At 45.0% G+C, this 19,501-nt stretch overlaps 1 non-coding gene across 1 annotated transcript; it reads right to left on the bottom strand.

Annotated features, from left to right (window-relative positions):
- Window positions 1-19,103: 19,103 nt before the first annotated feature.
- Window positions 19,104-19,221, bottom strand: LOC136530029 (U5 spliceosomal RNA). The gene has a single exon (XR_010777538.1). It is a non-coding gene; the product is annotated as a U5 spliceosomal RNA (small nuclear RNA).
- Window positions 19,222-19,501: the final 280 nt, after the last annotated feature.

A 19,501-nucleotide genomic window follows, 5' to 3' on the forward strand; every position in this document is an offset into this window, starting at 1 on the left:
CTCTATGCCGCGCGCATGTAGGTCGAAGTGGTTCAGATGGATATGGTAACTGTTTGCACGATGATCAGGGGATTGTACAGATGGGTGGATGGCAAGTAATCATGACTTGGAAGAGATATCGGTACAGGATATTTTAATTCTGAAAATGACAGCATTATCATGTTAAGATCTTGCTGATGGGTTATTGTTTCGGTATCTTAACCATAATCAAGGCAAGAGTGGTTGGTGATTGTGTGATATTTACTGAAGTGCGTGAATCAGGATTAGATTTGATTGGATTTGATAACAGATCAGGTTTTGGCTTGGAGAATAAGTTACGGTAATCTGGAGTAAATTTCGGAGCATTAATGGTTTTATACTCCGAAATTGGGGGGCATGTGTTGACACCGTTTTTTGCACATGTTAAAATGTTCGGAGTGGACTAATCGGCAAAGGGAAAGTTACTGTATACTTTGATAGCCGATGAAAGCCAGCTTGTAAAGATGGTTGCCGATAGCTGGTGATGCCGATGAAGGGAGGCTTGAAGACTACTGCCGATGAAACAGGGAGTATGCCGATGAATGGAGATTTGAGGACTACTGCCGATGAAACAAGGAGTATGCTGATGAGGGAAGACTTGAAGACTATTGCCGATGAAACAGGGGGTATGCCGATGGGAAGAAGGACAGTGAGATTTCCATCGTAATTAAGGCGGACAGGGAAATAGATAGGAGTTGATTTCCTTTTCTATATTTGTTAGAGTATGATTCATGTAAGAGTCACGTGTTTCCTTAGATATGGGCTTGGTGTCCTAGTTGTGTTTGGTTGTGTCTCTTTAGATCAGGGTATAAATATGGAGTGAGGGGCAATGTAAATAGATATATCAATCAATATCAAAACCAATTTTTACTCCTATTTGCATCTACTTACTTTTCGGCGACTTCGTCAATTTGCATTATTTTCTCTTTACGAGTTCTCATTGATTCGGCGAGCTGCATCGCTTTAGTGTGACCTTCGGCGATTCTCGAGTTCCGCGTGAGTACCTCTTGGCCGTGACTTCCGGGTGTATCGCTGTTGTCAGGACCAAAGTGCTCGTATCTTCATCCTTGTCGATTAATAGGTCAAATCGACTGGCACGCCTTGGATACCGATTTGGGTATTAGCCCTTTGTGTTTGCAGATCCACTTTTGCATCAACAGACCTATCCTCCAAGCCCTAGCCTGCGCTGCCGCCAACTCGCTGCCGCAGCCTAGCCCGTAGCCGTGCTCCGTGCCCCGGCCACGCACGCCACCGTGCTCGGCCCCCTCGCCAGCTGCGCGCCACCAGAGCTCACCGCGTCGCCATGACTCCCCGCGCGCCACCGTGCCACTACTGCACCGTGCCCTCCGCACCGTGAGCCCACTGCCAAGCCTCACCGCATGCCTCCAGTCTTCCAGGGTCATCAAGAGTCATTGTGCCCTAGTCCTACCTCCTCCATCATTGGTAAGGCCAGACTTTTCAATCTTGATCTGTTGTGACCTAGATCGAATTACAGTCACTGATTCCCCATTGCATTCAGGACTTTTGACTTAACCCTAGCTGGTTCCGAGATTCCCCCATGTGACATCTCATCTTTTCTCGGATCGCTGATCGTCAGGTAGAAAGCCATTCAATTCAAGTTCGCATCTACATTGCTTTCTCTATTAGGGTTTCGCATCTATTAGACATATGGTATTTATTTGTATATCCATCTATTCTATCGTGCAGCGAGTCGGTTCTGTTGTGGTTTTTCTGGCTATTGGCAGTCAACTCGGAGCCAAGCTCGTGAGTAAGGATCGAGGCTAAGCCTCGAAAGCGGCAGTTTGATAGTTGATCTTCATCAGCGGCAGTTCACCATCTTGTCAGTTCAGATGGCTCGCACCAAGAACATTGGTGGTGGCCCAGGTGATGATGATCGGAGGCCCCCGCCTCATCAGCTAGCCGGATCTAAGGGCAAGTCAACCAAGCAGGTGACATCTAAGAAGTGGAAGTACCCCGATGCAGAGACAGCGAGAGCAGCAGCTGTTGTAGAGGCCACAGAGCATGCCAAGAGAGGTGGTACCCGTAGCGGAGTTGTCATTGCAGATCAGCCGGTTCACCAGCAGTCAGAGCTACGATTGAGGAGGTTGAGCGTCGTCATGGTAGTCCAGCTGGGACTGCACGTTTGTAGGACGACGGTTTGCCATTGAGGAGGATCCATCAGCACAACAGCAGCCCCCACCAGCAGAGCCTCAGCCAGCCTAGGAGACTTAGGAGGGCGAGCAGGCACAGCAAACCCAGGAGGCCGAGGAGACAGAGCCGGCACCCCAGCTTCGCCGCTCTGGACGGATCCGTGTACCAGTCTCGCCGAGGCCGCCGACACAGCAGAGGGGATCACGTCCTCCACCTAGACCACAGGGTCCACCTCCAGTGGTACACCTCGACTTGAGGGCCGCTACAGCCAGGCAGGTTCAGCAGCTGCGTTTTGTTGAGTTTGAGGTTTGGTTTCCTCCGAGGAGGGATGAGAGAGCAGCTGAGGGTTTCTACACGCCACTGCAGGAGGATTTCTACAATGCTTATCTCAACAGTGGGGCAGTGTTTAGATCTCAGAGAGTCTATCGGATAGAGTCTATTGTGGCAGCAGCCGGAGAGCACATTCGGCCTTACTTATCATATTTGCCAGGACTGACAGATTTGATTGGACGGACGGAGATATATGTACCATCTTGGGTCCGGCAGTTTTATGCTTCACTCTTCATTGATCCACATCATAGATTTATTCACTTTGCTTTCAGAGGCAAAGACTATAGAGTGACAAGTGGCAGGGCCAGAGAGATACTGAGGCTACAGGAGCAGCCTATCAAGATGCATTAGGTTTGTTATGGATAGCAGGGGCCTCCTAGGCGTCCTCATGGAGGGCAGGTGCCCCCTACAGATTTAGTGCGCCACTGCTTCAAGGAGCCCTTTGGTGAGGGGTTGAGCAGGAACCCCAGTGACTTGACTCCTACAGCGAGAGTGCTAGAGGCCATCATCAGGAGGACACTGCTTCCTAGGTTGGGATATAGGGAGGGGCTGACTCGCTTACAGCTCTGGCTTCTCAATGCCATCATGCAGCAGACAATATTTGATATCTGGGATCTCCTACTTTTAGAGATGGAGGATACAATAGCTGAGGGATTCAAGGGTCACAGGTAGCTTCCCTATGCTCACTGGATCACGTTCCTCATCCGCAGAGTTGTGCTTGATAAGCCCCCTGGTATGATGGATGAGTATACAGGTGCCACCATAGAGTTCCCAGCTTACAACCTATCACAGAGGATCAGACACACCACAACTCAGGCACCTAGATAGCCTAGCCATCGTCCTAACATGCCAGAGTCCGCAGCTCAGCAGGATGAGATTATCAGAGGGATTGCCGCCACTGAGGAGGAGCTAGAGGCACAGTAGGAGGTGAGTGAGTATAGTGACAGCTCTGACGACGACTACCAGCCTATACCTCAGATGCCTCCACGTAGACATGATGCAGAGGCCGGTAGCTCTAGTTCTGCTCCACCTGCTCCACAGGCAGACCCCGCTCTCATAGCTATTCTTGAGCGGATGTAGCAGGACCAGACACGACAGGCACAGGAGACAGCTACCAACTTTGCGCAGTTTTAGGCTCGTCAGGACGAGTTCCAGCGGCAGCAGTAGCTCCTTCAGCACCAGCAGTTACTATGCAACAGCAGCTAATGGGATTCATGCAGCATGTAGTGACAGCACTTGGGGCCCCACTACCACAGTCTTTGCCCCAGATTGCTCCGCCTGCCACCACTTCGACGACTCCAGCAGTACAGCCCAGCGGGCTCCAGAGTCAGGGACAGCCTCCAGCTCAGTTTGCTTCACCTCTTGTATAGGTGTCCCAGTGGTTAGCTTCACCCGTGGTAGCCCCGCAGTTCACTCCATTTTAGATGAGCTTCACACCAGAGCAGTCTTCCTCGCTATTCGTGCCTGACACATCAGTCTCTAGGAGTCTTGGAGCATCCTTCAGCGAGTTGACCGGCATGCCTACTCTGCCTCATATGCATACCGCCAGTCCATCTATAGTAGCTCCAGTCACAGTGACTACAAAGAGGCTCCCCTCGTTTGTTGCCTTGTTAGATCCTATGACAGACATACTAGCAGCTTCACAGGCAGCACCAGCCCTAGCTCAGACCCAGACCGCTTCAGCGACACTTCCTGCTTCAGAGGGTCAGTCAGTTCAGAGCTCAGGGTCAGATGATGATGGCGCCCAGTTCCATCTTGCTCCACGTACTTCAGCGCCTGACTCGTCCGCTGTAGCCCCGCCGATCGACCCTTAGGTTTTGGTGTTTGACGCCAAAGGGGGAGAGGGTTTGAGTATGTAGACTCAGGGGGAGCGTGTTTTAGGGGGAGCTAGTTATCTAGTATTAGCTTATTATATATATTTGGAGTTTTTATTTGTGTGATACACTATTACTTATGCATTCGTGTGTTTACCTTCATGCATACTATTATATATATGTGATAGTGCTATCTACGTGATTGTGATATATGACATGTGTGATTTCTACTTGGCATTATCTATATGTCATATCACTTGTGTTATGCTCATTTGCTTTTGCTTCTGCGTTTATACTTCGAAGCAAATGAGCTTTGTTATGTGTACTCATGCGTAATTCATATCCTTTGAGTACATTGTGTTGGCTTGGGTCATATAAGCTTGACTAACACTTTTGTTCTTATCGACAAAAGCTTATATGAACTAAGCCCATCAAAAACCTCACTCCATAACATACTCGAGGTAGTATTGTCATCAATCACCAAAAAAAGGGAGATTGAAAGCATCTAGGCCCCTAGTTGGATTTCGGTGATTAATGACAATACAAGATTACTATGACTAACATGTGTTTTATAGAGGCAAACAAAGTTAGGTCATGGTAATGGAGATCGATTGGGCAATCGAGGTTGTCATGCCCCTACGATGGAAATCGTTTTGGTTTTCAAAGAATTGACAACAAGGTTAAGGATGACTAGTTCTAAGTGTCGATTGGAGTTGGAGAGACACTAAGAATAGTTTAGGACTTTGTTTTTTCCTTTGGCCGTACTATTAAGGGGGGTATGAACGGGTACCTTGACCTAGTTGAGTCTAGTGAGTTAGGTGTGGTGCACACTTGTTAAAACTAGCTCTAGGTAGCTCCTATGAATGCCTAAGATCCTTTGGAGCAAACTTTATTCACATATGTTCGAAAGTTGGAAGTGAATGGAGGGTCAAATACTGACCGGACGCTGGCTCCGGTGCGACCAGACGCTGGCCGTAGGGTCCGGTCAGTTCATTTGACCGAGGAGAACAAGTCTGGTGTGACTGGACGCTGGAAGGTCAATGTGACCAAACGCTGAGGGCCAGCGTCCGGTCGACTCCAGTAAGGGTCCAGACTTGAGAAAGTGTGACCAGACGCGTCCGGTCAGTGGTGATCGGACCCTGAGTATCCAGCGTCCGATCGTTTACAGTAAGCATCCAAGAGCGACCGGACATGTCCGGTCAGTACTGACCGGACCCTGACAGCATCCGGTCATCACTTGAAAACTGTTGCGCGAGTTGAACTGACCGGAGCGTCCGGTCAATACGATCAGAGCGTCCGGTCATCCCGCAGAAGCCCATAATGGTTCGTTTTTTAGGCTACCTTATAAATAGAAGCTCCACTCGTGAGTGGAGTTACTTTTGCTCATTCCAACAGCTAAGAAACACGTTTGTAAGTGCCAAGAAGAGCAAGGTCCTAGTGAGGTGTTTGTGATTTGAGAATCCAAGAGTAAAACCTCATTAGTGAATCAAGAGTAGACAAGTGTGCATCCATCTTCTTATTAGGCTTCGCGTGGTCAAGTGAGAGTTCGTGCTTGTTACTCTTGGTGATCGCCATCACCTAGATGGCTTGGTGGTGATTGGGAGCTTGGTGATCACTCGGCGGAGCTTGTGGGTGACCCAACTCAAATTGTGAGCGGCTTTGGGTGATTCGCCGCGACGGAGTGTCGAAGAATCAACCCGTAGAGAGCACTTGATCCTTGCGCGGATCAAGGGGGAGCTACACCCTTGCGTGGGTGCTCCAACGAGGACTAGTGGAGAGTGGCGACTCTCCGATACCTCGGCAAAACATCGCCGCATTCCTCTCTCCATTTACTTTGAGCATTTACTTTGAGTATTTACTTTGAGCAATTCAATACTTGTCTTTACATTCGTAGAATTGCTATGCTAAAGTAAGTTTGGAACATAGGTTGCAAGTCTATTGTGCGTTAATTTGATAGAAATACTTTTCTAGGCACAAGGGGTTAATTGGGCTATCCGTAGGATTTGATTATTGCAAGAAAATTTAGAATTAGCCCAATTCAACCCCCCCCCCCTCTTGGGCATCTTGATCCTTTCAAAACCATTAACATATGTTAGCACCTCGCCACCAGCCAATGAACTGCTAGGAGTAAATGTTTGGATCCTCATCTGCTAATTGTAGCTGTTAACTATTATTAACACTAATGATCCAAATTCCAAATATATGTCCTAAATTTATGGCACCCATGTTGTATATATGCCTGGGGTAGTGCGCAGATGATAACTAAATGTGCATAAATCACACACACACACATACATATATAGTGTGTGTGTCCTCATCTGTTAATTCTAGCTCTCTTAACTTGAAGACTGCAAATATTGTTCCGTAAAATGCTAAATGCAGGGTTCATTAATTCATGCAGAGTTCCATTGGAGTTCCTTATTTCATCATCACACTTCGTAGTTATCACTAAAAAAAAGCATCATAGTCTGTTTGCAGTTCCTAGTTTGAGGCTTTTAATTTGTTATATATATGGGGATGAAGTGTGTGTTGTATTTTAGAACTGTGGTCTAGCTTCTTTCGCAATTTTTTTAAAAAACACCGTGTGCTAGGAGATGCTGAAACTTTGTAACAATAATAATGGACAGCCATACATCATATCTTGTGGATGTAGGGTGTGATTGGTTGCCCGAACCAGACCGTCATATGGCCCATCCCGCATCCTTTGGTGCATTCATATGTGTTTGGTTGCCCTACTTGCATCATTTGGCCGATGATGCAAACTATAGCAATCTGAGGTGTCTGTGGGTATTCTTTCTGTTGGTGCTTTTTTGTCTTCTTGTGTTTTCTCATATCTATCATCAAACCATGGGATACGTCCATTTCAAAGCAACTGTTGTAGGCATACCTACCTGATGGCTGGGATGGACGTGTCCCACACTTCCATGGGAGCCATAAACTTGCCTCAGCAATTTATATTCTTATTTGCCACCTGAAATGGTTGCAGTTAGCTTGCAAGATGATCATAAGTTAGTTTGCAGTTAGCTGAGGCCTGCATTTTTTTTGTGCCTATGATGTCAACCATTTTTTGACTGAGGCTGATACAATTGTGAGATTCTTTTTATGCCTATGAAGATAACAGTGCTAGTTGAGTAATGGATTATGCACATTGATGATCTTGGACTTGTAAGGTACTGGAGCATTGTTTCTTCTATCTTCTGCTTATGCTTCTCATGTCTGTCATCAAACCATGTGAGACATCCATGCCTAAGCAACAGCTGGCCGGTTGTGATAATCTGATAGCTGGGCTGGATGTCTCTCATGGTTTCATGCCTGTCATGGTCTTGGTTTTTTAAGCTCCAAGTTCAAGGTCAAATGATAAGATAATTAAATCTGAGATAAATCGATTGTACCAGCTAGCTAATTCATTCGTCTCTCACTCTTGGGGCCGGGTGATGAGTGAGTGTCTGCTGATGCAGCATCATCAAGATTGTGTTTGCACCGACTATGTTTGCTTGCTTGCCTGCCTGCCTGCTTGTTGCTTCACCTGCAAGCACCGACTGTGTTTGCTTGCTTGCCTGCCTGCTTGTTGCTTCATTCATACACACTGCAATCCATAGCAGCTAGCTTCTGCGGCTTCTAAACATGAGTGCTAGTAGTGTCAAATTTTAACTTTGATGATCGTTGTGAGACGTCATTTTGCTCTAAAGCAACCCCGGGCTGTAGTTTCTTGGTATATGACTAATTCTTTAGTTTAGTAGGCAGTAGCTTCATGTGTCTATTTTTCTATACTTGGCAGTATACATGATATTATCTGCTTACGGTATAAATTTTTCTATACTTGGCAGTATACATGATATTTTTCTATACTTGGCAGTATACATGGCATATATTCACATAACTTTGGTTACCCATATTATTTTTTTGTTGGATATATAGAATCAATAATTTTTCTATACTTGGTAGTATACATGATATTTTTCTATACTTAGCAGTATACATGGCATATATTCACTTAACTTTGGTTACCCATATTACTTCTATACTTGGCAGTATACCATTGTTTAGTATACATATATTATTTAGTACATTGTTTAATATACATATATATTTCAGCTATCTGTGCTAATTTTGTGTTTAGTAAATGTTAGTTGTCTTTTGCTAAACACTGACCCTTCTTATACCATGTCATTTATAGCTGAAATAGATGTTAGCTGTCTTTTGCTAAACACTGACCCCTCTTATACCATGTCATTTGCTTGCTTGATTGCTTGCCTGCTTGTTAATTCACCAGCAAGCACCGACTGTGTTTGCTTGCCTGCTTGTTGCTTCATTCATTCATACACACTGCAATCCATAGCAGCTAGCTTATAGTGTTCTGCCTTTGTTTGGGCAGTTGTATGAAGTGTTCAATTCCTCACCTTCAGTTTGTTAGCTTCTGCCTTCCGATACTGCAGTAGAAAATGTTTACTTGGCACATGCACTGATTCCCACAAGATATGCTTTTCTTTGTGATTGTGCCTTCCCTTTTCACCTGGTACTTTGTTTGATTGCGCAATTGTATTGACTGCATAGCTTGCCCAATCCTCGCAGCATTTCCTACAAATATGCCATGTGAATTGGAAATTTTATGCAACAAAAAAGGGTTTTTATATTAAAATGTGATGTATTCTCTTACATCACAACTAGAAATTGGCGAGATAGCATTACTGGACATGCCTTTTTAAGTAGTTATGGCAAGTTGCAGTCCAAACAAATCATGTGCTCCACTTTCTAAGTCATTTATAGCTGCTGTATAGATCTTGCTAGGAATGAATTGCAGTCCAGACAAATCAGGCGAAGGAGATGCCCACGCGCGTGATAGATTGATTGATTAGCCGCTCTCGAATTATATATGCATGTGTGTGTGTGTATATATATATATATATATATATATATATATATATATATATATATATATATATATATTCTGTAAATTTAAATTTGAATTTGAATTGTAAATTTGAAAAAAATTATGAAAAAATGTACTGTAGGGGCGGTTCTAGACTGAACCGCCCCTACAAACAAATATTATAGGGGTGGCTGGTACTACAGCCGCCCCTATCAATCGATTTATAGGGGCGGCTGGTAACACCAACCGCCCTTACAAATAGATTTATAAGGACGGTCTGAGAACCGTCCCTATAAATATATGATTTGTAGAGATGGTTTGGTAGGGACGACTGGCCAAACCGCCCCTACAAATGGTCTTGAACCGCCTGTACAAACCCTGTGTGACGTAGTTAGCCAAAATGGTTAGCTTTGTATAGGTTTGATCGAATGGTTTCTAGGCTCCTTCCGGGTTAACCCAAAAGCGGCGACAGATCCATGGAAAACTACGTGGCCTCCGTCGGCGGTTGACGACAGGTGGTCCATGGAAAAAAAAAATACGGTGCAGGGTACGTAGTTTTCCATGGTCATAAATTATTTAGGTCATGGAAAACCACTGTTTATTGATTACGAGGGTGGACTTTGCTACTCCATGATCATGCATCATTTAGGTCGGCTGGCGACCCAGAATAATTTTTTTGTTGATAATAAACAGGTATAATAAAGATGTACTAATTCGCGGATCTCGAGCAGTGCTAGCTGTCTCCTGCTACCGAACCATGAGCAACGGCGGTCAGGCATGAGAACAGGTGCCTACTCCTATCAGCATTTTGCGGCAGGTGCTGCATTGGTAGCACAACGACGGATAACTGATTGAGGAGAGGGAAGCAACTGGTGCAAAGCTGGCGGCGAATGAATGTGCGAAGATCGTTAAAATATGGTTTTGAACCGGATAGAAACTCTAGTGTTAGGATTGCAAATCATAGAAGCCATTGTATATTAACTAAGACTGTAAATTTGTACCATATATAATGGCAGTTTTAACAACTATGAGTCTGTTTGGCACAGCTTCACCAACAGCTCGATGAACTATATATAGTGAGCTATTTTTTGTCAAACATTCTTTTTTCAAAATAGCTTCATGATGAAAGTGTTATTTTTTCTCCTCTAACACATGGATGTGTTGAGATGAAGCTGAAAAAAAATAGTTTATCACAGCTTTATCTCCCATATGTGGGCCCAGGGGCGGATCAAAAGGGGGGGTTGGGGGGCCAGCCCCTCCTAATGGCTTGATTTCACCACTAATCACTGTAGCAAAAGCTTGATTTCACTATTAAATCTTCATGCAAATCAACATCTCTATTATTTTAGCCCCCTTATCTCGCATCGTGCATCACTGCGTGGGCCCCAGTATTCGTAAGGACTGCATGTGCCCCTCTTGGGGAAGAGCGCGTGGGCGTGAGGACCCGCCGGGGGAAGGGCACGCGCAGCCGCCGGGAGGGCTCACGCCACCGCCGGGAGAGCACGTGCAGCCACCGAGAAAGCACGCGCAGCAACAGGGCCGTGGCTCGCGCGTGTCGTGGTGCGGACACAAGGGAGAGCACACGCGGTCGATGGGAAAGCATGCACGGCCACCGGAAAAGCACGCGCTAGGATGCGCAGGTGCAGTTGCCGGGACCACGCAGGACTGTCGGGCACGAGCGGTGCAGCCATCGGGATGCCCAGAAGCGATCAGCGTGGGGGACTTCGCCGTCGAGGGCGCGGGGCCGGGACTCCGCCACCGGGACTGGGGAACGGGGCTGGGGACGTGGCCACCGGGACGGGGGCGCAGTCTTCTGGTGGCTGCGGCCACCCAGGGCTTGGGCATCAGCCATCGGGCTTTTTTGTGTGGCCTCGGGAAGAAGATGGCAAAGAGGGATAGAAAAGGCAAAGTGCAGAGCTATTTTGATAATTTATTCTTTTTTCATCTTGAGAAGTTGTTTTGTCAAACGGGATAAAATAAACAGCCCAGCTTGTCCAGTAAAGCTGCTCATAAAAAAATAGTTTTATTAGTGAAGCTGACTGTCAAACGGGACCTATATATGTTCTAGAATAGTTCTTTTTTTCACCAGATCGAAGAGTATGTTCAGGCCTTGTTTAGATGACCCCAAATTCCAAGTTTTTTCACTCTCTCTCCATCACATCAATTTTTAGCCGCTTGCATGGAGCATTAAATGTAGGTAAAAAAATAACTAATTGCACAGTTTAGTTGGAAATCACGAGATAAATCTTTTGAGCCTAGTTGGTCCACGATTGGACAATATTTGTCAAATAAGACGAAAGTGGTACTATTCATCGAGTTGCAAAAAGTTGCAATCTAAACATGGCCTCAATGTAATATCTTTATACAGAATGTCCGAACTCGATCCGAAGCAGACACAAGTAAATGCTGACTGTGGCAGATTGATTCACGGGGGTAACTGCTGGTATAGCAGTTTACGCAGCCGAAGATACACAAACGTTCCGGAAAATCACACAGTCGCCGGTACGCGCATGCTCAATGCGAGGTGGACACACATCCAGCCAGGGCCAGGCCAATTCGACGTCACACTCTCGTCGTCGTCGACGGGGGTGGCCTAGGCATCGCCGTGGCCTTCATCCTGTTCGACACCGGCGCTGGCGGCAGCTTCGGCTTCGCCCCCAAGGACCGCCTGTTCCAGATCTTCGTGCCGCGGTAGCCGTAGGCCCTGTCGTCGTCGTTGCCCGCCGTCACAACGCCGCCGCCGGCGGCCCAAACACTCCTCCCATTCTCATCTTGAGAGGAGCGGACTGGGGCGGCGAAAGAACCCACGAAGACGACGACCATGAATAGCCAAGCTAAGATTCTGCGACTCATGGCGGTTGCTAGGGCTAGTTCAGGAATGCTTGTGGGAGTTTAGAATGAACTGTGTCCAAACTCATCAACTCATGTTGTATATATAGTAATGCACAAGTGATTTTGCGATGGATGCGAGGGTGTCCAAGGCTTGTCGAACTGCTGGTCGCCAATCTGCTAAGCAGGCTATTAGTCAGCTGTATTATATATTATTATACTGCGGCATGCACCTACTGGCTGCTGAGCTGCTGATGCAACGAATGAGTGGTACTGGTACAATGCTTGTAGCTTGTGTGCAGAGTTTTTATTGACTCCAATTTATGATGTTAGATTCATTGGAAAAGTTTTTTTTTTGGGAACCTCACAACTGACATCAAGCGGGCCGACAGACTTTGGTGGCGCACTATTTGAAACGTGAATTGCCCTGTGGGTTACAAGTCTTTCTGTGTGTGTTTTTCAGTATACACACAAGAAAATTAGTCATTGACGTGTCGGTTTCAAAAATCTCAATACAAAACTTACAAAAACCCACAGGAAAATTACACAATTTCTCTATGCGTCATGATACAAACAGAGTAATTGTAATTACCCTGTCGGTGTTGTAGAAATACACAGGGAAAAAAATTATCTTGTCGATTCATGTGTTACTCAGAGGAAAAAAACTATGCACTCGCACAAGGAAATCTAATCGCGGGCAAGGATGGGTTGGCGGAAAAAAAATTGGGTGAGCGACGGGTCCATTAAACCACCCATGCACCCCTAGGCTAGATCATCGACACGTGGCGAAGATAACAAATCAAGCGCTCAGCATGGTGCTGCGCTTGGAGCCGAGCCGATGATCGAGCCTGCACGTCGCTACGCGAGGAGCCGAGACATGCGGGGGAGGAGCCGACGCACGTTGATTAGTTTTCCTCGCCACGCGTCAGTGATCTAACGTATGGGCGCACCGGTGGTTCAGTGGACCCGTCGCCCACACAATTTTTTTTCGGTTGGCGCCGCTGGTTTTGGCGTTGTTGGCGCTTTCTTCTTGTTGGACACCGGTGCTGGCGGGAGCGTCGCCCTCGCCCCTAAGGAACACCTGTTCCAGATCTTCTTCTCGCCGCGGTAGCTGTAGGCCCCTAAGGAGGAACGCCTGGCTACTAGGTGATGGTAGTGTATATATATTTGTAATACCCCCTGTTGTTGATATATGGGGCTGGTGAAACGTATTAGACAATTATTGCAGCTTGTGCGCGGGTTTTTAATTGAGATTAGCTAATGGTGTTAGATTCATCAGTTGACCGGGGGGACGCTTGAGCTGGCCGTGGTTGCGCGGATTAAATACAAATGAAATGGCGGAGGAAGTTTAGAAAATGGCAAAGTGTAAGCCTTTTTTTTTACGAGGGCAAAATGTAAGCCTTTCATGAGAACTGGCGAAGGACCTTGTTTGGACAATTATCAAGGGCTTTTTTTTCTTAAAGATATGTTTTTAGATAAGCTAACTCTCTTAATCTCTAATTGAAGGCAGGGTTTTCTGATTTCTTGAATATATATAGGAGAATCTGGGAAAGTTTCTGGCTGAATCCTAAAATTGTTTGTAGGGATTCCTATGTGTTTTCTTTGGTAGTGATTCTTTTTTTTAAGAAGCAGTTTGGATAATGACCTTTTTACATGTATGGTCCTGAAAAAATGCATCTTCCACATATGGCCCTTTTTTTTTGAACTTACCTGTATGGCCCTAAAACAAAATTTCCTTCCTTCTATAGCCTTCAGTCAACTATATTAGAGGGATCCGTTAGTCTCTCCCACTGTTGCATATGCAAAATGTCTAGATTACCCTTTTGCTATTCCTCCCTCTCCTACCGAACCAGACCGAACCTAGGGAAAGACCGAGCGGCGAGCTTTTGTCGCCGCGGGTGGAAATAGGCGCGACGTAGGAGGGCGCCGCCGGCCAGGGGCCGAGGCTGGCCTCTCAGCCGCCAGATCCACGGTGGGCGGGGCCCCTCCCATCCTCGGCCGACGTCCTACGCATGGGGGAGGCGCCGCCGCCTGCCTGGTCGAGTGCGAGCGACCGGGGCTGGTCCGGCGTGGCCAGCCCGGCGCGGCACCAGGCAGCCCCTCCCGCGCCCATCCCGGCCTTTTTGCAGCGGCCATCCCAGCGTTTCTTGTGGCGCGGAGGGGCAGCCTGGCTGTCAAGACAAATGCAGGTGAGCCTGGAGCAGTCGAGAGACTGTGTGCGGTGCCCTATGTTGACGAGGATCAACTTCGCGTTGCCGAAGATCCCATGGAGGAGGCTCTTCTTATTCGGCAGTTGCTGGGCTTTTGTTAATGCAATTTTTTATTTGTTAATAGGGCTGACAAATGCTTTAGGTCTTGTTTAGTTCCTCCTCCTAAAGTTTACTCCCTATCCCATCGAATGTTTGTACACATACTTGAAGTATTAAATATAGACTAAAAAATAACTAATTGCATAGTTTGTGACTAATTTGCGAGACGAATCTTTTAAGCCTAATTAGTCCATGATTTGGCAATGTGGTGCTACAGTATACATGGGCTAATGATGGATTAATTAGTCTTAATAAATTCGTCTCATGGATTACTGATGATTCTGTAATTTGTTTTTTTATTACTATCCGAACACCCTATGCGACACTCTCATATGACACCAAATGTAACACTCTAAAATTTTACGCCCCGAATTTATTTAAACATGACCTTAGTCCAGTGCCATCACAGTGTACCAAAAAGGTTGGTTTCAATACCGAGGATTAATGTTTTTTGTTTTCTTGGGAAAATCTGTACGGGTGTCTTGTTCATTTGACAGGATGCAGCACAGATACAAAAACATGTGTACATACACAAAATAAAAGAAAGAAATTCATTGAGCAAAAATAAGAGAGGAACGATACATAGCTGCTGCTAATCTCATTCAGTAATCAGGCATGGGGAATGGATCTATTTGATTTCCGAAACATCTCTCTTCATTTTATTTTTTATTTTTTTTCACATTCTGAAACATCCAGCTCACCTGCATTTGACGGGATAAACAAAACTCTGCATTTTTTTTTGCCAGTGGTAAAATAGTCATTTTACCTTTGATTTAACACCGTCAAGTGCTCGAAACGGACGAAAGGTCATAGAAAGAAAGAAATTTCGTTTCGAGACCATACAAGTAAGTTATAAAAAAAAGACCACACAAGGAAGATGCATTTTTTTCTAGGACCATAGAGAGGTAAAAATCTCTTGAATAATCATAATGTCTATATCAAACACGCTTTTAAAATATCACGGGATTGTAAGAGAATATTTTGCACTTCAAATCAAGCCCAGATGATTATTACTGTCAGTTTTTTAGACTAATCATTTGTCGTTTTAAGAAATCCGACATGCCATATTGCCATATAAGCGACAGATTCATGGAAAGCTACCCATCATCCGTCGGCTGTTCATAACGTAAGTAAACAAGTGCACGCATTTATAAGCCTCGCAAAAATGATCGATAAAATTAATCACAATAGTTTACTCTATGGTGGACTTCGCTGCATGATGATCATGAAATTCTAATATCGGTTCCATCATCTGGGACCTAGATATGCGTGAGTACAGCAGGCTAAGGCGTGGATCGGATTGGAACACAGGAAAGGAGGAGTGAAAGAACAGAGCTAGGAGACGGCAGAGGGATGATTCGTTACGGCAGAGTATCTAACACAAAAAAAGTCCATATTACCTTCTTAACTTCTGCGAAAGTCTATCTTTTCTTCCTGAACTCTATACCCGGTAAACCATCTCCCTCAACTTTCAAAACCATTCGCTTTACCTCCATGACGGGTTATAAGTGGTTTTTAAAGGCGGTTTTATCTTTTTTATTTTCTATTTATTTCGGCTGAATTTTTAAAAAATCATAGTAAATCACAGAAAAACCATAAAATACAAAATCCAATTTTATTGAACTCCACATGAGTAGATCTACATAGTGAACATATAATACGGTATGCTTTAGTATAAATTTTTTGTTGTAGCTTTAGATGCATGTTTTTTCTATAATTAATTCATAGCTATAGTTCTATGGTTCAATTGTGGTAAAATTTTTATGGTACAATAATTAGTGTATGCTTGAACTATAATAAAACTTTCATACTCATTGGATCATTTATAACTTAGTTATAGATTTATTTAGTTGTATGCTTGTTAAAACGAATTTATAAATCTATAACTAAGTTATATAAATCTATAACTAAGTTATACATGATCCAATGAGTATGAAATTTTTACCACAGTTCAAGTATACAATAATTAGCCCACCCTAAAAATTTTACCACAATTGGACCATAGAAACTGGAGCTATGAATTAATTACAAAAAAGCATAGATCTAAAGCTACAGCAAAAAAAAATGCTAAAACATACCATATTATATGTTCACTGTGTAGATCTACTCATGTAGAGTCCAACAAAATTGGATTTTCTATTTTATGATTTTTCAAAGATTCAGCTGAAATAAATAAAAAAGACAGATAAAACCGCTTATAACCTGTCAGGGAGTTAAAATGAACAGTTTTAAAAGTTCAGGGAGGTGATTTACCCAGTTTTAGAGTTCAGAGAAAAAAAACAGACTTTCACAAAAGTTGAGGGAGGTAAAGCGGACTTTTTCTTATCTAATATAGCTATTACATGGGCCAGGCCCTTTAGACGCATGCAAGCGTGTTAATCCATTCGGGACCCATCACATGTGTGTTGGGCCGAGCTATGCGAGAACTACGGCGAGGCCCAAATACCAGGAGACGGAGACAGAGCTTCCGCTACGGGAAGGCTTGTTGGAGTCGTTCAGCGTCTTCCCAGGTAGCGAGTTCCACCGGCCAATGTGACTAGGATACCAGAACTTATTGGCCAACCAGACGACAACCCTTCTGAACTTGACGGCGCTGCTGAGAGAGAGAGAGAGAGAGGGGGGGGGGGGGGGGGGGGGGCGGGGGGGGGGGGGGGGGGGGGGGTGGGATTCATCACGACCTGCATGCATGCATAAATGCATTGTAGACTCTTAATCTCGCATCTAATGCACCAGTGCAAAGACACGCCACGCAGTAAGCCGGTAACGTGTGACATTTTATTTCACCATCACAACCTATATATGGCCGGTTTTCCTTCGCGGTAAAAAAAAAGGACAACGATGTATGAACAGCGCTACGCACGCCAGCTTTAGCCGTGCCTGCATTTTGGCAGGGCAAGTGTGTTGCCTCACACTACTATAGAAACAATTTATGAAGAAGTTTGGTTTTTCCAGCAGAAGTGGCTCAATCACCGGTCATCCCTATAATGCCGGTACTCAGGTCCCACTGAATTAGCCGCCCCTGAAAATCAACCTATTTTCAGGATTAGTTGGCTATTGAGATGACCCTACTAATGTTCCAGGATATATGTTCTAGGATGGTAACAATAAAGTTGGTGCCAATGACCATGGAGGATGAGGACGAGGAAGATGGTGATTATTTGGAGGAAATGCTTCGGGTCACTGGATCAGTGGTGAAACTAAAGAGTGCAAAAGGTCTAAAAAATTTGGAAATGGTGGAAAAACAGCGAAGGAGAGTTTGTATGGTGTCGAAAAGGGTTGTCTGACGCACTGGACGGTTCTATGTTTTGTGCTTGAGCTGCTCATCCTGAATGCTAAGTATAGCTGGTTGGACTGTAGTTTTAATGATCTATTTCGTCTCTTGTCATGGTTGCTTCCGCAGCCAAACTCTATTCCCGCCAATACTAATCCTAGTATTGTTTTCTTACAGTGGCCTGAACACAACTATATTAGTAACAAACCACTCGGCGTTGATGATCTCCTAGAGCTCTTTGGGGACCTTTGAAAAAATTCCTTATCGAAGAGATTGTACTCAAGGATGTGGCACGTACCACGACCCAATGTCCACGATAGGACGTCAACCTGAGTGCTGGGCTCTTCATGAGTCAGAAGGATTAAGCATATGTTGTTGATGATGACAATGTGTATGTAATGTGACATTAGTCTCGTTTGACGTGTTCTTTGGATTTGATCAGACATATGGATGGTACATTATATTAGTGGTGAATGTGATATATTAGCGAATATGTTATATTATTGAATGTGTTATATACATTATTATGCCGACGAGTGTAATCGTGTGGTGTTTGGTGGATCTGAATATATACGTTTTGGTGACATTTTGTATTTAAATTTTAAGTTAAAATTTGGCGAGAAAATGGATTGTAGGGCGGCTAGAAAGTCAAGCCGCGTCTACAAATATCTCTCTATAGACAGCCACCCTTGAAAAACAGATTTGAGAGGTGGCTTTTGTGTGACAGAAACACTTTCACGTACCTGACATTACAGACGCACGGAACGTGTCTGTTACACGTGTAATAAGTGTAGCAGTACCCAGTACCCAAATAGTAGCAGCATCGTTATTACAGAAGAAACATTTTCACATAGGCTGACAGTTACAAACGCACGAAGCCGTACGTCCAAATTAGACGTGTGTAGGGTTGTAGGCACAGATGGACAACGCCGAGCTACCTCGAGGTGCATGGAACGCTGCAGATCGAGCAGAGCACGTCCAAGGGATACACATGGGGAGAAACGCACGCGAGCAGTATGGTTGGGTTGGCCTTGGCGTCACTGGACGGGCGGCGGCGGGGGCGCGATCACCGTAGCCTTAGGCTTGTTCGGCAGCGGCGGCGGCGGCAGCCTCCTTTTGGGAGGAATCCCGTAGCGGCTGGCCGTCGCAAAGCCGGCGGCAGCCAGCACTAGTACAGAAACAAGCTGCACTAGTACAGAAACAGGCTGTTCTTCTGGTTGGAAAACCCCTTCGATACCGGTTTTCTAACCAGAAGCACAAATCCGAAACTAAAATGTCCCTCCTTTAGTCCTGATTTCTCATCCGGGACCGGTTGAACCGAGACTAAAGAGGCCTGCCGGCCTGGCCACGTAAACCGGCCCTTTAGTCCCGATTGGTATTACCAACCGGGACTAAAAATTTAATACAAAATTTTAAATTTATTAACATATTTAAAGAGAACTTTGAATTTACTAAACATATTTAATAATTTAATAATATAAATATTTTGTTTTGAATTTAATTTGTTGGGCACCTCCTTATAAAGATGGCACCCTCCAAAAATTAGTGCATGCTGCTTGTTGTGGTGTGCACATGGTATTCTTTAATAAAAGGCGAAAGAATAATTCGCTTTGTGCTCACCACGTAGCTGCGCGCCTTGAACCGGTGCACCTGGCCCTTTTCCTCCTCTTTACACTACCGATGTGGTGCTATCTCTTCGGTTGGCTGGTTCATATCGTTGCTGGTTCGTGAAGAAGTACTGTTGGCTGGTTTGTGTGAGAGAAAAATACTATTCTGGTTGGAAATTTACGATCGTTTACGATAAGCCACAGTCAAATGAACAGGCTACGTATCGTTTACTGGTACTTTCAGAAGCAGTGATCTTCAATTGCTTATAAAACGTTGCAATGTGCTCTCCGGTGAGAAGAGA

This window comes from Miscanthus floridulus, chromosome 19 (assembly GCF_019320115.1).
Source record: "Miscanthus floridulus cultivar M001 chromosome 19, ASM1932011v1, whole genome shotgun sequence".
Taxonomy (NCBI): domain Eukaryota; kingdom Viridiplantae; phylum Streptophyta; class Magnoliopsida; order Poales; family Poaceae; genus Miscanthus; species Miscanthus floridulus.